The sequence below is a fragment of the Chaetura pelagica genome, unplaced genomic scaffold (assembly GCF_000747805.2).
Source record: "Chaetura pelagica isolate M959 unplaced genomic scaffold, ChaPel_1.0 scaffold117, whole genome shotgun sequence".
Lineage (NCBI taxonomy): Eukaryota > Metazoa > Chordata > Aves > Apodiformes > Apodidae > Chaetura > Chaetura pelagica.
In genome coordinates this window covers 7846310-7867318 of record NW_009954185.1, presented here as the reverse complement: position 1 = coordinate 7867318, position 21009 = coordinate 7846310, and the positions used below count along the sequence as shown (strand labels likewise).

Sequence of the window (21009 nt, the reverse complement as noted above, 5' to 3'; positions counted from 1 at the left end):
CGCGGTGTGTGCGGGGAGCAGTGAGGGAGCAGGGCAGGGAGTGGGCACACGCTCCTTTTCCCAGCGACACGGCGCGTTTGCTCCTTGCAGGGCTCAGATTTAGACTCGTAGCTGGTTTTTTTCCCCAACAATAAGCTCTTCATCCTGGTTCTCCCTTTCCTGTCTCTTTCTATCGGGTAGGGCAACAGCTTCCCCGACGGCAGGAGGCGTCTTGCAGGCGGGGTCGGGCTGAGTGCCCAGCCCTGGCTGCACCAGCACCCAGCGCATCCACTGCCCCCCGGGAGCTGCTCCCTGGCCTTGCCAGGCTGCCCTCAGAGCCCACGTAGAGCTTGCCTGGTGGTCCTCAGGCAGTGGAAACCACAACAGGGGCTCACTAGTGAGGACACAGCTCTCTCTGCACCACGACTGCTCCCTGCTCGTTCCTTATCCTTCCTGGTACAGCAGCTCAGATCTCACTGCTTCTGACAGCACGAATGACACCCAGAGCAACACTCCTAGCTGGGCTTAAAGATAAGGCAGCCCAGCTGCTGCAATTCAGGGTATTTATGGTCTATTGGTGCCTGATGGGAAGGTATAAATACTAATTTCCCTTAAGATGTGTTTGTACTATAGACCTGGAGGCTGTTTCTCTTGTTTGGTCTGGCACAAATCAAAAACTAGCAATGGTTAAGCAAAATTAAGATTTCTGTTAATTCCAGAAGGGTCAGTGAAGATATTTTTTGCTTAATTTACTCTTACTAGCCTTGTAACAGCTGTGTTATTTTGTGTTTAATTATGCTATGCTTCTGTAATGGTGCTAAAATACAATAGAAATTCTTTAAAAGCTTCAGATACAGAGTGTCTGTAGCAGACGTGCTTTGAAAGAAATAATATAAGCATATAAAGAAACAGTGAAGTAAGGGAAGAGGTACAATGACTTGGAAAAGTCTCTACAAGAGAGCAAATTATACCTAATTTCAGTTGAGCAGCAGTGAATTGAATTGTGAACAGCAACAAGCTGATGGTTGTGTGTCCTGTCGAACTGACCCTTCTACAGGAGCAACCTCAGGAGAAGCAACAACGCAAACCTCTGAGGGCAGTAACTGCTTTCAGCCTTTATAGTTCTGTTACCGTTTTAAGGGAGCTCCCAAAATGCAGACAAAGAGACTGTATTTAGGCAGGAGACGTTATTTATTGCAGGTTTGTACAAAGGTGGGTGCTTGGTGCCTTCCCACAAATCAAGCACGCCAAACGAGATTTTTCATTACACACTTAAAACACAAAATTACAGAGTTAGTAAGTTTCCAAGTCCATCCTCCATATAGTGATTGGTTAGTGATTTACATACAGTTACATCACTTTTTCTGCTATCACACATGCTCATGGAAGCATCTACAACTGGGCAGGGGTCTTTCTGACCTGGGGGTGTGATTTTTAGTATTATAATTACATTATAATGAGCTAAGCTCACCTAAAGGACACAATAACTCAACTTCTACAGCTTCAACTGGCCCACACTGGTTTAGCTGTCAATCTTCTTGACTCTGGTTCTTCTTTATCACCTCCTCCTTAGGTCCAATTTCCCTTAGACTTCAAGTCTTCTCTGCCAAGTTGGTGGTTTATGTGAGACACTCGTTAAACCTGTTGACTAATTGCCTTCTTTAAGACCTACTTATTGCAGGATATCCTTGCTCAGTGCTGGCTGTGGTACTAATTGTGTGCCTCTCTGACTGCAATTTTAACTTGTATATATATATATATACAGAGCCCATCTTATAAAAAATAACCACATCATTCTAAATTTCTGAGGTATTTTACAACAGTTCCATCTACCATCAATGCTTTGACTATTGTTTACTTACATTTATTCAGATTAATAATAAACTGCAGACATTAAATCTATGGCTAGAGCAGGTAGGAAAAGTCAACCGATACTTTCAACATTGAAAATACTGTTTCATTGAATCAAAATGGTTTGCAGGAATGTGTTAGGTTAAAAAAAAAAAAAAAAAAAAACACCTTAAAAAGAAAAATTAATCCCAAGTCCGAGGTGACCAGTAAGACTTATCCTAGAAGTTGATAAGGCAGGTTCAAATCCCTGTGATACTAGGTTTAGCTTTGAGCCTGGTTCTTCAAGACACTGAATTCCCAATTACCTGTTGACATCTAAGAGGACTTTTCCAATTTAAAAAAAAAAAAAAAAAAAAAAAAAAGCTTTTTGTTAAAAGGTGTTTTGAAAAGAATAGCAGGCAGCTGGGCGGTTGGTATTGTGTATTTTAAGACAATATTTTAAACTCAGAAGCAAGTGGCAGTCTGGCACTTGTGCCTGTTCTTTTCTATCCTGTAGTGTTTTAAATGGTCTTATTTCTTCTTTTCCTTGCTTAACAAAATAATTCAAAATTGCAATTTTCTATGTAAAGAAGAGTTGTGGGGTTTTCTAGCAAAACTTTGAGGAAAACTGTATTTGTTAGTCTTTTCTGATGATTAAGAATTAAGTTATACAAGTAATAAATAACTTCAAAGTCCAATAAAACAGCTGGACTTGAATTTGAGCCTCTATTAATAGTTTTTTTCTTTTTATTTAGTTTTTTTAATTCCTGACAAAGTCTTCAAGCACGGATATGGTCTTTGCTCAATATATCAGGTGGAGGGAGCCATACTGACATATTTCTGTTTTCTCTTGACATTACTAGGACCTGTACAAATGTATCTAAGGGTGGAATATCAGCTTCTGTAGAGCTAAAAAGCCAGGCAGGCATTACCACAAGGGACACAACAATAAGTAGATAGATTTCCTTAGCAATAGATGTTTTCACTAACCTCATATTGTTTCAAATGAAAGAGTAATTGGAGCACAATCTGTCTGAGAAACCAGCTGCCCTTGCAAAGATCACCCCTGTGTTACAGGTAGTGCACCGATTGCTCAGCTGATGTATGCATGTGGATATTAAGCATACAGGGTTTACTGCATGCATGCAGATCACCAGCTCAGTGCTTACTCAGATCTGACATATTTGAGGCATCAGATTTGCTGGGAATTCAAAGACAGCTGAACTACAAAATGCATGAAAGCCATCCTTTCAGGAATTCCCTGTAAAAAAAAAAACACAACACAAACGTCTACAATCAGTAGGTTGTGCTCAGATGCTGTGCATCACTCACAAACAGGGCAGCCTGCAACAAAACTGATGAAGTTGGTAGACCATCATTCAGTTACTCAAGGGTGTATGCAAATGACCTGAGGATGATTCAGTACTAAAGTTAAATAAAAATCAAATATGCTGTTAACAAATGAATAACGCTGGACTGATTCTCTTACTGTCAAACTAGAGAGGAGTTGTGGAGGGAATCAGAATATGTAGTTTGCAAAGTAATTTTCAGTAGATTGCTTTTTATGTTTAAAAGAAAACAAACAAACAAACAAACAAAACAACTAACAGTATCTCAGACTATTTAAACAAACAAAACAACGAACAGTATCTCAGACTATTTGAATCTGTTCCCAGCCTTTTCTGTACTATTTAGACCACTCTATAATATAACTAATCAAAGAAGGAATAGCTGTTCAGTGTCCCCATGACGTAGCAGAAAGAAACACAGATGAAAAAGTTGGGATACTCTCACAATGATGCAAACTGGGACCAACTTCACAGAAGTCACTTGACTCCCCTTTGTATAAATCTTGGGTAAGAAGAAAATTGGGAAAAGAAGATTGTCTCAAAAAAAGAACGAAATGCTGTCCTTAGGAAAGTATTGCCATTACAAAATCTGTGAAAGTAGGATTGACCCCTGAAAACAGGGGTCTGTATTTCTGTGGTCCACCACTACAAAAAGCACTCCTATACCTTTGTACTTATGAAGAATGAGAAGGTGTCTCCTTGTCCTTGCTGTCAGATGTATCTACTTCGTAGCTGAAGATACTGTAAAGGATGTCCCTGTCTTGAGATTTGTGCATATTGTTGTACACACAAAAATGGAGTTTCAGCTTTCAAAACCTATCCAATGGGAAAAAAAAAAAAAAAAGCTAAAAAAAAGCTAAATCTGGCAATGTTGTATTACTTTTTTTTTTATTAGAACATTAAGCAGCAACCTGCATCAAGGTTGACGGGGTACGTTCACAGGAAGATAAACTGTTTGCATGTGTTGGGGGTACCAACTGCAGTTTAGTTTTAGACATGAAATCTGTAAATGCCACCATAAGTACTACATGAAGCTGATGTAGTGATACCCAAGTAACAGCCTCTGATACTGTATTAATTCAGTAAACAGCTGTGCAGTAGATTGGTGCTTATTAAACACTGCTGTCTGCTAGTTGTTTACATTTGTTCAGTGAGTACATACAAAATCTCAGGAATGTTGAAATGTTTCTTACTGACTCGCCCCATATATGAGCCATAGCTATGTGAGGTTTGAGCACATGATCCTAACACAGCATTTAATTCTACTGAACGTGGCTGAGGATCAAGCTGTTAATTGGCACCCTCCATCTTTTGTTTGTTTGTTTCATTTTTTGTTTGTTTGTTTTAGATACCTGTAACCAGGACTGAGTGCTCTGACCTCACAGTCATGATTTTAAGGAGTCTGATCCCTTTTCTGTGTAACCTTAACTAAGGTTACATAAAGTCTCCCTGTGCTTTAAATTCCACCTGTCAAAACAGTGCAAGTACTGTAATCCACCTCAACAAAAGATAGCAGAAGATAAATATCTTTCCCTCTTGTTACCCAAGCACAAACCTAATGGTCTTTCTAGGAGGCAAGATCAGTATAAATCATGATTTCTTTGATGTGATCCTGATCAATATAATCATAATGCAAGAGTTTGTATTTCTCTCCAAAGTCTTCATAACCAGTATTTGAAAGAGTTCAGTGTCCCAAGCTGCAGAAGACCACCTAGCATTAAATTCAGCAGCAGTGCAAATTACTCAGTGTGTCAACTCTGAGGCAGGTCCTTAAAATATAATATATTTCACAAATTTACAGTGCTTCTAAAATTAGACAGTACAGCATTTCAAATTCAGCAGACTTGGATCATGGGTACACATAGACCTCATGTATCATCTATTTCTAGCACTACATTTCCCAGGAGACCATACAGGAAGAGACTTCCAGACAAAATAAGCTTGCTGTACCACCAGCCTAAACAGTATAAGGAAAGATGGTCAGTTTGCTGATGCATCATAGACATTGCACATGAAATGAGCACAGGAACACAAAAAACGCAATTAGCCAAAAATGATCAGCAACCTGGGGTACCATTTCAAATGAAAAACGCCAGAGATGCACCAATATTTTTGGTGAGCCAAAGCAAAGATCACACAAGAGGAAGATGAGCAGCAAATAAGTCAGTGCTGTGGATTAATGGCTTTGCTTCCCTGAAAGGTCAGAATTGCAGTTTTGTGAACTCCCACCACAAATTGTGCAATGATAATTTCACCAGGCAGGACAGCATGGGATACTTGGCATATCTCAGCTAGCCACACTGTAATATTTCCCCATTGGTTTGTAGGTGGCTTTAACTATCTGCACATTTCTGTCTCCATCCCATCCTCCCACCATTTGGAATAGCAACTTTTATTTTTAAAAAGGGCTATTTTTTAATTGGGGATAATTTTTGCAGCATAACAGTTTGTGGCTGGGACTGAGCTGTAAGGAAAGAATATTTCTGACTTAATCTCTCCTGGGTTTCATTGGAAGTGCTTGCAATATGGCTTTGTAGGCACAGTGCTGGCCTGTGACCTAGGGTACCTGGATTCTATTGCAAACTCTTGCCACTTCCATAGGTGAAGCTGGGTGAGTTACTTTGTCACACTTTGCTTCAATCACCCTTCATTTTAAAGGGAGACAGTTGATCATACTTAGGTGTTTGTGGGAGGAAGTACAAGTCAATATTGATAAATAACAATGCTATCAATTAATTACACTTCTTAATTATTGTACTTATGTTAATTGTGTAATTATTAAAGTTAAAGCAGAATGATGACTGAAATGGTTACTTAAGATTAGGGCACAGAAGGCAAATTATTATTTCAAGGCAGTAACTATCATGGCTTTCACTGTATTCTGATAGTAACTATTTTTTTCAGTGGGTTAGGAGAGGCAGACAACTGAGTGGCCTTGGGATATGCTAGTTTCCCTATCTCTGCATAATAAAGTTTGGGCAGCTATCTCATGTAAAACTGGTTTATTTTTGAGGGACTCTATTTGAACATCTCAATGATTCGGTACCACAAAACCAAACCAGTTCCACAGGAGTATTTGTGACTGTTATGGTTGCAACACCATAGCAACTGAAGCCTGATAGAAGGTGAACTGGACGTGGCTGCTTTAGCACTAGGGGCTGAGAATTCTTTTCCTTCTAAGTGCCTCTGATTAAATCTATCTCAAAGAAAGCTACTCTAGACACGGATACAGTTGTCCCTGATGAGAACCAGTGAGAAAATGTTGATTTTTATTATGCTTCTACAAGTATATTAGTACCTTGAATTTAAACATGGGCCTAGAGCTAGGAGGATGGATAATCTAGCTGTGGGCCTTAAACTACACAAGACCCTATGAATTATTGAATGGGCTTTAACGTGTGTGCTTTTGTATCAGTTTCTTGCTGTTCAAACACCTGCAGAATGTCCTGTCCAGTTAACTGGGAGCATGTGTACATGAAAAGACAACTCTGAGCTGACTCTGCACAAGTCAGGCTGTGATGTAGCCAGTTTTGTGTAGAGTGTAGGAAAGCTCCACTGCTTCCAGACAGCAGGTCAGCCTTCTGTGTGTGGCTGAGCAACTGTGTGTGGGTTTAAAGGCTTGGGATGGTATTGGGCTAGGAACTCCATGCTATGCTTTGTTATGCCTACCCTTCAAGCACTTTTGTAAAACAAATCAAATACCTGATCAGCATGTCCTAGCAATTACAGCTTTATAAATCTGACCTCCAGGCTGGATATTTAAAAAAAAAAAAAAAAAAAGTGAAAGGAAATTAGCTTCTCTAGCTGTGCAGTCAATTTTACAATGAGGATGCTGATAGCTATAAAAGGTCATAGCAAAGAAAGAAGCTGCTCAGCTGGACTTCTCAGGAGTGCCTAGAGTTGCTTTTATCTTAAACAGGTGTTGATCATGGTTTTAAACTACTTACCTCAGAAGGCAGTAAATATGTCATCCTAGGCAATCTTGAGTATTATTTCAGAAAAGAACAGCTCCTGCTACACATTCATTACAAAAATTGCCTCGCATCAAAACAAAAGACTGGATAGATATGCCCAGCTGTGAGGCGGCTTTCTGCCTCATTTACTAATGAATTCCTGGGAGAGGAAAGGCCAGAAGGAAGGAATTAAAGACATGGAGGTGAAAGCATTAAAAAAAGAGAAACTTACTACTGAGGTGAGCAAGCTAGAATGTCAGGAAAGGGGACAATCACAGAAAGGCAGCATAAAGGTAGTCAGTCTAGGAAGAGCACAAGTGCTTACCAGATGGACGTTGAAGGATCTGGACACAGAAATGAATGTGCTGGATTGCTTGCAAGAGTGGGAGATGGCTTGGCACTGAGCCTGCTGCAGTCAAGAGCACTAAAAAGGAAATGTCCTAGAAACGTAAGACACAGAAAATGAGAGGGAGGTAGGAAATGGAAGACCATGCAGGAGGCCTAAAAGTAGGCAAGAGGAGATTTATGTAGTCATGTGATCCATCCTAAACTGCTCTAAATGTTGATTAGGACTTAAGATACAGACATTGAAGGATATATTATTTTAATTACATGAGCCCCATCAGCATGAATGTGGCTATTCACACGATTAAAATTACCATGTGCATTAATTCTTTATTGTATTGATGTGTTGATAATAAAGGTTAAAATGTGCAAACTTGGAGTGGGAACTGATAGAAGTAATGCCATTAGTGACACAACTGGCAAATGTTCTGTATGTTCTTGCATGCATATGTACTTAAGTAGTCCTCTACTACTTCAGAACAGATTTGAGTCCAACTATGATGATCAAGAAAATAGCTGTTGATCTCAGTCCTGACAGTTCCTCTGTCAAGTTGTTCTACTTTATATCCTGACTGAATGTGAGTACAGGTTGTCATTATGGTTGTCAAGGGTAGACTCCTCAAAGGCATTCCCAGGGAGTCTGGTATTGTGAGTTATAGAGCCCATGCCTCAAAACATACACCTCAGGAAGTGTGAGCAGGAAACTTTTATCTGAAACACTAAGCAACTGACTCACATGGTTCTCACAAATACACCTGCTTCTTATTTTTAACTCTCGAGGCAATCCTGGGGAAAGGACTGACTTTGTTCTATGTGAGACACTAAACAGCGACATGTAGACAGCTTGTTTGTAAGAATATAATTCTTACAGACTAGAATCAATGTAAAATCCTGCTTCCTTCTCTTTGCTCAGCATCTTTGTAGCAAAATAAACAGAAAACAACACCACAAAAAAGCAGCCAACAAAATCGTAAGACTGTGATTTAAATGCTTGATCCTGTCCCTTTTCTCACTATTTTCTCACTAGTTTCCGTGGGACTGATCACATGAATTAGGGATGTAGGCTTAGTCTCTAAAAAGAAACAGTACAAACCCAATGTACTCCGGGAGAGATAGTATTGTTCCAAAGTTTAAGCATGTGGATGGGAAATAGAAGTCTTAACGTCTAATCCCAGTTTTGCTCTAATTCTTGAACCTCCTCTTTTTATATTTATAAAATGTAGCAAAGGTCTTGATGTATTGATGATGGATTTACTAAAGCCTCCTCCCTTATAGCAGCAGAGCTAAATGCAAGAGTGTTTACCACATGTCCAGTGTTACCATCTTTCCACCACAAACTCCAGCTCCTGATATTTCATACTTGTTCAACCTTCAGTTACACAGCAGAGCAAGAATGATTTTGCAAGTCTATTGTAACTTACTCCTCTTACTCATCTTCTGTTGCAAGCTTAGTAACTCTGACACAAGGACATGTAAGTGTGACTGCCTACTGAGGTGAAGGGTACAAATCCACTCAGGGAACACCTGATGCCCTCACATTTTGTATAGTTTGTATAAGACAGGAAGGGGACACCAGGGTATTTGGAGAAATTAAGGTACAGGGGAGCTACTTTTATGACTTAGGAAAACTAAGCAAAACCTTACTTTTATTTGAGAGGCAGCTGCAATAAGCACATAATTAAAATCTTCTGTGGGAATAATTTAGAGGAAATGAAACCTGTTTGTACCAAGCACGGACACAGAGAAGGGGAAAGAGATTGTTCAAAAGAAGCTATTGCCCAGTAAGTTCTGCACTGACAGACTTGGGAGTGTTTGACCTGCAGGCTATTTTGGTTATCTTCAATGCCTTGTGTGGCTTGAGCAGGCAGCCACTCCAAGAGCAGAAGGCAAGGTGTTGGAGTCTCCCTGTGTTCAGATGCCATCTGAATCGACTACACTAAGCCTCAGAAATAAATCTCATTCTCTCACAGATGAGCCTTTCTTGCCTGTACATTGAAGGACCCTAAATGAGGGCCTGGGCAAAGAAAGATGAAAAACACATTTGTGAGAAAGCTTCAAATTCCCATCATCCATCTCCTTGGACTGTGCTCAGTCACTGAGTTGTACACTGGGTGAGAATGCAGAGCCACCCTATGCTTCCTGTGGGTGCTGTGTACTAGAAAAGTCTTGGGGCCAGGAGGAGGAAAAACTTCAGAAGTGCATCCCAGGAGCCTCTGGCATCTTTCCCCTGGTACTAGGCAAACAGAGTGCTAGAGGCATTGGCTGGCTTAGTAATGCAGTTGTGATCAGGCTGGGATTTAGTACACAGCTCTAGGGCTCTACGGGCAATGCTTTTTTATTAAATTTGTGATATTTTTTTCATTCTCCTATTTGTTTTTAAAAAATCGTGGTAGAGAGCTCCTCAAACTGACTGTATGGATTGCACTCAATAGTCACAATAAATACAGCTCAGGTCATAACTGAAGATGTTCTATGTATAATTGAAGATGCTCTACTCAGCAAAGTATTAGATGGCAAGTAGAAATCAGAATACATTCACCTGTCACTGAATCTTTGCTGCTACTTTGAAATGGCTAGCAAAGGACATTTCTTTGGGTGCATAAGAGAAATCAACATGCAGTAAGACAGAAGCCAGTCCTAAGGGAGCTGTATGCAGATGAACATGAAAGGCTTTCAGCTGCTGTTAGCACAGATAAAAGCCTCGTGGACAATGTAGCTCCAATCCAGTAGCTACTAAATCAGTGATGGGTGCTCTGAAAGATTGTGGCAGGAGGAATACTTCCAACGTGGAGATGATTTGGAGAGAGGTTTACTCCATTGCAAAAGCTGCTCCAAGGGTCTCATGCACTTAGGAACCTGTCAGAACCAGAGACACATGAAAACATGAAAAGAGCTTCTCAATCCCAGTTATTCAAGGTAGCACGCTATGGAGAAATTTGTTCTCTAAGTCTTTAAATACCAAGCCAGAGTGCAGCTGTCATGTTCACATTGCTATTAGGTACTGAGGTACAACAGGCACTGATGTGCCAAACATGCTTTTCAACACTTTTGTATGATTTTTGAAGCTGTCACTAAGAAGAGGAAAATGCACAGGGGCACTCTCTGAACTTCAACAACAGTGAAATTGTTCAAGTCCTAACTATTCTCTTGCTCTTCTGTTATCTTCCAAAGTACAGCTTGATTTTTTTTTGCTCATAAGCTCAAGCTGAGGGTGATATTCTGATCATGCTTTACTTGGTAACAAGGGATGTAGCTGTGGTGCTACATTTGGGCAGGAAAAGCTCTGGGTAGGTCTAATCTGCCTTTCACACTTAGAACCAAATTCACTATTGAGCTTCAGTTTCTTATTCATAATGGTGGGCCATATGTTCAAAAAATACTAGTGTTTCCTAAACTACTTTGTTTTTTACAATGGGAGTTGCACTGAAATTGTGGATAGCCTGTAGAGGTTCTCCAAAGCACCACTCAACATTCACTATGGGCTGTGCTGAACAAGTACCCTGCTTTATTCTGATCAAATTCAGTTTTCCAGTTGAGTACTATCTTTGACCAGAAGAACTGTTTATTTATTCGTGATATGACCATCACGTGAAGAAAGAGCATTTGTTTTCAAGTGATGGGAAGTTGCCACATTTTGGATGGGTGTCCCTGCTTTAGATGGGTGTAAACTCCTCAGCCAGAGTCCTGCAAAAGCAATGTATGCCCATTGTGTCAGCACTCCTCTGGTCTGCTTTACTCCTCAGTCATTCAGGCTAGCTCAGCCATCCTTTCATTTCTTTAGCCAATTAAACTAAAATGTGTGACTCCACAGTAAGAAAATAATATATGCTCCCATTGCTTTTACCAACTTTGTGGGAGCAGTGATCTCCAGAAAAGGGTAGAAGGGAGACAAAAAAGACACAACTGCTCCACAGATTTACAGCATGAACTTGTGGCCAGGCTCATGTTTTACAAATTAAACAGCACACCCTTGGTCTTCAGTGATTCCATTGCTTTTGGTTTGCACTGCAATAGGGTCAGAATTGCTGTGTTTCAAAATGAATACTTTTTAATTGTAAAAAATAAATATCCACTATTCATGTTTCATACAGTTAATAGCAGTATAACTCCAGGCAACATTTTGTTTTTTAAAGTGTGCAATTTCCTAAAGTGCAATTTCAGACAATGCAGTTTGCATTCACACTGAAACTGCAGTGACTGGTGCAACTTCAGGTGGTTCTTTCTCTTTCAAGGGCATGGTTTCCAATTGAGGGCTACAACTGTGACTACCAGATGTCATACCTCAACACCAGGGACACACTGAGCATAAACTGCATTCCTTTCCATCTCTCCTCTGTCACAGGGATGAAGCAATCTTGGATTTAAATATAGCCTTAACGGGATTTTGGCTAAAAAGGGACACCTCATAGCCTAAGTAAATAATATATGCAAGGAGAAAGCAAATAAACAGAAGAAAGAATGGCACTTCAGCTGTAATAGGGAGTCTGTTTTCCTCCCCAGTTCTATTTACTGGATGACCTAACCTTTGTAACTCATGTTTGAACTGTCCTTTTATTATACTGTTACATTTGCAAAAGCCAGTCATGTGCCAAATGAGACTGTCAGAAACTAGCAAGAAATTCATCCTGCCAGATGCTGAAAACCTTAAAGGGAGTGTTGCTTCTTGCACAACAAAATAAATCAATTTGTAGTTCTCTTGCACCTGGCTTATCTCTCACTTAATTTATATCCATGTTACGTTCCATGCTGTTCCACGCAAATGAAACTGGAAAAAATTAATAAGAAAGGAAAATTTAGCTTAATAGGTCTGGCTTTGGAGTTGAGAAACCAGAACACCCGTTGCCTGTGTATGTGCCTTCCAGCTACTGAGAATGTAAACTCTGTGTTGGGAATAGGACTGCATCAATCTGTGCTAGACCTGCTTTCTAGGTTACTGCTGTTGGCATTACAAAGCAAAAGCTGTATGATTAAGCAAATCATAGTTACTGCTCTACTCGTCACATATTTGCTTGTAAATACTGTAACACTTTTTGCTTTATGACAATTTTTATCAGCTAAATACTTGAGCACTATGTTTTTCCTCTTGTAAATGTCTAGTGATACATTGCCCACTAAATCATAACAAATCTTAGTTTTAAGTCCAAAGCCTCACCCAAAAAAAGGTCTGTTTGTGTATATGATTCCTTGTGCTTTGCAAGAGGTAGGTGAGCAGTTAGTTCTTAGATCTGCTTTTTATTCCTTCTCTGTAAAGGCAGACAAAAGAGTTAGAATGAGAAAGACAGGAGATATATTTTCTACACATGAGGTTGCACTAATAATAATGAATACAGAGATAACATCCTGTGGCCCTTTGAATCTGCTTTTACATAGAGAAATCAAATTACTGAAAAAGAGAAAATGGGCTAAAGTCAAACAACATTCAGAGATTTTTACTGGATCTTATGAGCTATAGCAAGGATATTTTTTTTTTACCGTGTAGATTGTACTTGCAGATTCATATCTACTTGTGATCTGTGCCACAAGAAGCTTTTAAAAATGACATTACTGCAATGCAATGTTCTCCTCTACTCTATAATCTGCTTGTTGATATTTTTGTTTTAGGAGTTTTCAAGATTTAAAGGTCATTTTATACAGTCTTTCTCAGTATTGTGCTCTTTTCTAATTGTGAAATGAACACTTGACAAGCTCGGTTGCATTGTCATGCTTTGCAGTATGGCTCTGAGGATCTAACTTGTTCAGTTCATTCCTGGAAGCTATAAATTAATCAAGCTTACTTGACATCAGGAATGTTTTTAACCAAAAGACAAAATTATGTATTATGGCTGTCTCTTAAACTCAATTAAAGCATCTATTTTGTGTCCATTAAACTTAAACATTCCTGTTGTGAAGCAATGACAGCACATATCCTTGATCCCACAAAAAGTGTAGCATGTTAAAGAACAGTGTCAGAACGCCATTCCATCATACTTTCTCTTGATCTCTTACTTCCCTTTCTCCTTCTTTGTCCCAGCCTCAGCTGTTCATTCTTGCTTACTTGCTTCTGTGCCAGTTTCTCAGTTGTATTATTTTGACTGCTTCTCTGGCTGCTCATTCATCTTGCTAAATAGACCACGACAAGAGAGTATAAGCTGCAGTCTTCTGTAAGTTCAGGGTTTTTATTGGGAGGAGGAAATAAAAGGTGCAAAGATGTTGACAGTAAGAACTTAACTGAGAATGACTTTTCTATTTACGGAGCTGGGCTTTTAGTTGGCAGAATATCAGTGAACAAGTTATACAGAATAAGATTTTTCTTGACAAGAAAAAACAAATATCTATGTGTCCTGGTTTGAGCCAATGTAACATAGAACTGTTCTCTGTAGGTACAGCACTGTTTCTTTGACCTAGAGTCTGTGGACTGGTGAAGTGTCACAGTACGTGAAAGAGAACAGAGACATCTTGGCCGAAATTGAAATCATCTCATGTCCATTCCATTCTGAGAAAATTAAAAAAATAAATAAAAATTATAAGTTAATTTTCAATTGATGGTACAGGATGACGAGGATGGCAATATATGAATAAATGTCTTTAGTTTTATTTGGAAAACAGTGAAGCGGTCATTCAATTCTCTCTTAGTCTTTTTAAAGGTAACCGGAGGATCTGAGGTATTAGTCACTTAGATGCAACTGGAGTATTACAATGAAATGTGGGGATAACTTTACTTTTTCCATTTTTTGTGGATATTTCCTAGGCAGCTGAATTGGAAGTATGCACACTTTCTTCAGAGCTAGGAATCAGTATGCTATGGCTTCAGTCAGGAGACTTAATGAATTTCAAGGACAGCTGTGGTCTGGTTTGATTTCTCAGGAAGGTAAAAGGAACTAATGATGTTGTTTTAAACAGAAGACTGGGACTGAAGTTCTGGATTCACTAAAGGTAGCAATAAACATAAGAAGGAAGGGAATGGATACATCCCCTCAATGGGGGACATCACAGCCAACTCATGAAATTATGTTGTAGGAATGTGTTTTGTTAGTGTCAATTGCATTTTGAAAGGTATTTTGAGGTCTTGGGCTGAAAGTTGATTGAGGTCTCCACAACTCAGGATGAATAAAATGCTTGTGAGCAGTTTGGAATGTGTACTGGGCAGGTTGTGTACAATAGGCCTCCATCTGATATCGGCCCTTTTGTACTTCCAGGCTTCATCCATGAGTGATTAACAGCTGGACAGCCAAGAGCTTCTAGGAGGACCTTCCCATCAAACTATGGAGAAAGAAAATTCCCTCATGGTCTTTCTGCTGGGCATTGGATTTTAGTGTAGATTATATTAAATAGTGTTTTACAAAGTGACTGACAACTTCAGACCAGTCTAAAAAGCCTTTCAAATTGGCTACACCCCTACCCCACCAATATAGAAACTGATTGATGAAGAGTGTTTTGTCTCTACATGCTCCTTGAAAGAATGATAGAATTATAACTGATCTCAGTTGACCCATCATTGGTGACCTACATGAAAATATTTTTAGCTATAGACTTAATAAACCTCTTAAGATGGCATCCATTAAAAGCTTTTTTTCCTGGCTTTTTAATTTTCCATGGGGCAGACAGCCCTTGGAGCATCAATGTCAAGGGCTGGCTTTTACAGCTTACCCATTCCTAACAGATTTTCTATGGAGCTAATAGATTGCTTGCACTTGACAACAGGAAAAAGTTCCATGTTTATCAATGTTTCCACATTGAAAAGCCTTTTGGCCAGATTAATAGAGACAGAGCTGCAGCATGTGCTTGAGGAAGGCTGGAATGCTGCCTGGTGTTATGGCAACAGAGCAAGGAGTCTGCTGCCTACAAAGGCTAAAAGGAAAAGGGCAAGGAAGAGGGACGTTCAAGGACAGGCAGAAACACAAGTGGTAGCAGTCCTAATGCCAGTAGATGGTAATCCTAGTAATGTAAACCCAGATGGTGTCACCTTCTCTTCAAGCTGTTATTGTAATGAGTCACCAGTGAGAGCAGCTGATGACTCCTGAGCAGGTGCTGCAGCTTGGACAGCTATTTGGGGTCATGAGGAGCCACCCTGTTTTGTTGCAACAGAGCCAAGTGTTTACCAAACAGTGCTCCCAAGACTCCCCTTTCTGTCTTTCTCTCTGACCTTCACCCTGTCCCTTGTCTAGCTTTGTCTAGCTAGACATGTGCCTGAGCCAGCTTCATTCCTCCCTGTGCACACCAGTTTGCCTTAACTCCCTGACTTGAGAGCACACAGCTGTCAAGTACCTCTGTAAGAGATAACCTTTCATCATGTCTGCACAGAACGGGGAAAGTTTATTTCACTTGTTTGCTATTATAATCTTAATTATGTTACTAAACATACCTCAACCTCAGTAACTATTAGATGTGAAATGCAGCCATTAAATGGATACCTGTAGAACTTTGGGTGTGGAACACGTATGGCTGCAGTATGGTCTCTTACAGGCTTTTCTATAGCAAAGGTTGTGGTCTGAGATTTTAAAAAATTGAATGAACATCCCACTAACAGCCAATGGACTGAGACAAATTCTATTCACCTTTGTGGCATCTAATCATGGCCGAATCTTGGTATTTCCAAAGATTGCACCCTGCTCTTTGGGGCCAGGATTTCCATGGCCCCACACAGAAAAGCATTATCTTGGTACTCATAAAAAGGCTGAAAAATGTAAGCAGACACCAAGGTTAGAAAATATGTCTATAAGCATAGATGTGCCTATGTAGTTAAACCACTTATGCTAATAGCTTGTGATAGAGTAACACCTCACTTTATAAACCTATGATGCAGCAAAAGACACAAAATTGTATTTTGGTGCTTATGCTGTTAATTGTTCTGTAGATATATGTACCATTTTTCATGGTACAGTAGAGGCAGCGAAAGCCACATTAAATCTTTTGCAAGTAGAGAGGTATCAAAATATGTGCCTTAAATGATAAACTGAAAGTTCCTGTGCATAAGGCATGATTATCTAGCTGAACTTATAAATGGCCCCATGAAATCATGCTAAGCGTCTAGTTCTGCTTGGCAAATTGAATGCAAGATAAAGATTAAAGCTACTGAGTGTGTTGTCTTTTTGTTTTCTGAATATGCAGAACTTGTGCTTATGTTGATCTTGGCAACAAATGAGATTAAAAGAGGTAATCTAAATATAAGATTGCTTATCCCAACTAGCTATACTCTTTCTTTCTCTTAGTCTCCCAGTTAATCATAATTTATACTGCTGTATGCTTAGGGTGAGGGAGAAAAAGCAGCAGTGTTTCCTCTGAGCTAGTCTAGAATTATCTTCCCCATTCCATGGAGCATCCAGAAATGATGGAACACATTTGTTGTAGTGCGGAAAAAAACCCTGTTGTGGCATTTGGAGGAAGAAATACAAAAGTTTGCAATAGGAGAGTGAACCCTCTGCCTGGCATGTGTTGCAGTCCTTCTGAGCTTCCTGTGCCCTTGCTGTATTTCCTGGGAATAATCAGTATGAGCCTCATCTCTTGTGCAGGGAGATACATATTACTGACTTTTAGAGGTGGCAAAGAAGGGGTTGATCTGCTAGCTATCAGGACTGCAGTGTCTTAGTCTGAACATCATAGAATCACTTAGGTTGGAAAAGACCTTCAAGATCATCAAGTCCAACCATTAACCCTACTCTACCAAGTCCAGCACTAAGCCACATCCCCAAGCACCACATCGAGACAACTTTTAAACACACCCAGGGGTGGTGACTCAACCACCACCCTGGGCAGCATGTTCCAATGTCTGACAACCCTTTCAGTGAAAAAGTTGTTCCTAATGTCCAGTCTAAACCTCCCTTGGTGCAGCTTGAGGCCAATTCCTCTTGTTCTATCACCAGTTACTTGTGAGAAGAGACCAGCACCTGCCTCGACGTACTTTCCAGTAGTTGTAGAGGGCAATGAGGTCTCCCCTCAGCCTCCTCTTCTTCAGACTGAATAGCCCCAGTTCCCTCAGCAGCTCCTCATAAGACTTGTTCTCAAGGCCCTTCACCAGCCTTGCTGCCCTTCTTTGGACACGTTCCAGCACCTGGATGTCTTTCTTGTATTCAGGTACCCAAAACTGGACACAGTACTTGAGGTGGGGCCTCACCAGTGCCAAGTATAGAGGGACAACCACCTCCCTGGTCCAGCTGGCCACACTATTTCTAATCAGGCCAGGATCCCATTGGCCTTTTTGTCCACCTGGGCACACTGCTGGCTCATATTCAGCCACCTGTCCGTCAGAACCCCAAGGTCCTTTTCTGCTAGGCAGCTTTCCAGCCACTCTTCCCCAAGCCTGTAGTGTCACATGGGGTTGTTGTGGCCCAACTGCAGGATTCATCTTTTGCTGAAATGAGGAACAAACTGTTTTTTGCATAATTCAGTTTACAAATTTGAGTTTGTAATCTGGACCATGCACAGACATGATTGAAGCCACACTCACGAGTAGTCTCACTGGCTTTTGAGGAAGAACTGCAGACTGCAAAGGTAAATGCAGTGTTTAAAAACAAAGTCCATGATGTCCACAAGGACTACAGCCTACCCAGTGCTTGCCACAATGTCATTTGAGGTTATACATCAGTTTCGGACAAATTTGAAAACTAGCTCCATTGGATCACCGTATATAAGTTTAGTTCACATCATTTCCACTTCTGTGTAATAGACTTCTCACTTCTCTCTGAAAGGGTTTGATTTACTATTGTGAAAGTTTGAATTTACAGAATGTTGCTACACCCTGGAATAGTTTTAATTTACCTGTTGATTAACATGTGTCTTCCACGTGGATTTTTATCACTGAAAACATTGTTAAAATAAAGATATATTTTAATGTGTTAGTTCATGTAGAGTTAATTCTTTTGTTTTGCCTCTAATGTGGATTTAACACAAGTCCTCTGTAGTGTTCTGCAGCCTGTAACTAAATTAATGTACCTGAAACAGTGTACAGTTGCACATATCTACATTCAAATATATAAAATTATGTTTGTTTTACAAACTTAAAGGCCTTGGCAAATGTTTTCTATAATTTCTTATCAGTTTCATTTTTCCTTTATGGCTTACTCTTTATGTTCAATGTTTGACCTAATAGAATTGACCTTGTTTGAAACTGTCTGAATGGCATATTAAATATGCAGCTGCAGGTTTCTCAGAAGGGCCTGGCAAGGCTTTAAGGCAGAAGCTGCATATGGAGAACAGCTCTGACCCACCTGTCCCTGCATCGTGACCTGTGGGTGTGCAGCCCTGATTAGATGGGCATCGTTCCCTTGGCCTTGTTGCTGTCACCCAGCATTACAGAATGCAATAGCCACACTCTTGGACTCTCTGAGACTGGCTTGCAATAACCAGTTTGGGGGAAAGAATGTTATATATAGTGTATTGGAATGTGAATACCCACAAACATACATGTATATTTGTATTTGAAGTTCCTCTTGTCTGCACTCAGGTGTTTCACCTTGTAGCGCACCAGCTTCCAAGCAGAGAGGTCCTCTACAGGGGCAGGAAAACACCTTCAGCAACACAGCAGTGTGACACAGGTCTGGCAAGGTCCTGCTATCCTCCTCTCTCTCAGCCTCCCTCCCTTTCCATCTCAGTGGGGAGGGAAGCTCAGCAGTCACTGGGCAGTGCTGGCTCTCTCCTAGCCACTAGCAGTGGTTTCTGCGTGGCTTTGGATGGACCTTGGCTTCCCTCCACCTCAGCAGCCTGGCTGAGTTGCATCTGCTCTCTCCAGGGACATTGGTTACACATCCCACAAGGAAGAGGCAGGAAGCGGGAAAAGAAGGAACAGTGGCTAGACCAGGGCAACTGTGTAATCCTGCAGTATGTCTTCTGCCCTGCTCATATCATAGTCATATCAGCCTTTCTTATACTCCCATCACCATCTAAGCCTGTCTCTGTGCAGATCTCCACATGCACTATCATTCCAGTGCCCAAACACCTCCAACTCTTAGTGTTATCCTAAAAGTCCTGGTGAAGAGCCATTTTCTTTGTGACCACGCCACCCAGACCTTCAGCTTTTTTTTTTGAGCTACCTTAACCTCAGCTTCTCCCACCACCACTATGTAAGCAAAGGCAGGTGGCAGCTGAGACTCTGCTCAGTGCATGGCCCAGCTAATATTTGTGCTTGCTTTTAGTATTCCATCCCACAGTTCATTCACTGTGTGATACAGTTAATAAGTGACACCTTAAATGTTCACATTTCCTTAAAGCTTTTTCTTTTAATAGTTAAAATTATTATTTTAATAGTTACAATAATTTTAACAGTTTATCAAAAGGAAGAAACCTGGCTACCCAAAGTATTTCTTTACCTTTCCGAAAATGAGAAATAAATATTCTCCTAGATAAGTGAAGCTGAAAATAAATTTTAAAAAAAACCCATAAATGATAAATAGTACTAAAAAACCACCAAGAATGTGAAAAATCACAACAAAACATTAGGAACTGCCCCGACTCAGCCATTTGATGTGAAATGAGAAGGGGCTCAGTGTCTTACAACACTTACGTCCAAATGAAAGCCAACACCCAGCTATATTAACAAAAGAGGTGTGAAGAACAAGTCAGCCTCCAGTCCCTTGGCATGGCCCCATGGTGTCAAGCAGAGCACAGGGCAGACAGCAGGGCATTGTGAGCAGTATTGTAACCCTGCTGCTGCTACCCTGCTGCACCTTGCCCCTTCCAGGGAAGGATCTTGGGGAAGCAAGAAACCTTACCTCAATTTAATCTTCTTTCTTTAAAGTAGACAGCAAGTGTCTGCCAGAGACACAATCAGACTCCCTGTTTTTGTTATTCTGCTCTAGCCAGTATGTAAAATAACCTCCCCTTTGGTAACCCTTCACCCCCATTCCCTCACCCCCCCCCAAAAAAAAACCCCACAAACAAAGAACAAAACAAAACAAAAAAACCAAAGTTTTTATTTACAGACACCTGTATTCTTTTAAATGTGATGAAGGTTGAGAGACCTGAAAAAAGAAGGTATGTATTTTACCAGCCCTTCCTCTTGGTCTCCTTATGCTCCAGGCCACTTTTACTCCTAAACACTGCCCCAAAAATAATAAGGAAAACTTAGAAAGAGGAAATGAACAATTCTCAAGTAAAAACATGACTTGAGCAGGCACTTGCATTAAGGCTGCTGAGGGAACAGTGACTAAGGTGCCAGTGCGTGCTCCCAGTAGACATGTTCGTCCATGCAACTCCCATTCAGCAAACACTGTGCTGGGTTGGGATTTGGGCAGGATTACTCAGGCAGCAAAGAGACGCTTATCCAAATATGTACCTGTTCGTTCAGACCAGGATATGCCCATGAATTGCTTCCCTTCCAGCCTTCCCCGAGCGGATCTCGGTTGGCGAGCAGGCAGGCCAGGCTGCCAGCAAACCCCCCTTAGCCTGACCAGCATCGCCCCGACCTGAAGCGTTTCATCGGGTGGGTTCTCCCTTTGCACTGGGGACGAGCCCCTGGGGCGCGGGGAGGAGCGGGGGCAACACCGCAAACCCGCCGGGCAGGCGGGAGGGAGGGAGGGAGGAAAGGCGGGAGGGAGGAAAGGCAGGAGGGAGGAAAGGCGGGAGGGAGGGAGGGAGGAAAG

General features: G+C 40.8%; 1 protein-coding gene across 1 annotated transcript in view; it reads left to right on the top strand.

Moving 5' to 3' along the window:
* MANSC1 (MANSC domain containing 1) overlaps positions 1 to 21009 on the top strand; it is a 40450-nt gene that overhangs the window by 11012 nt on the left and 8429 nt on the right. The gene's annotated exons all lie outside the window — the stretch shown is intronic.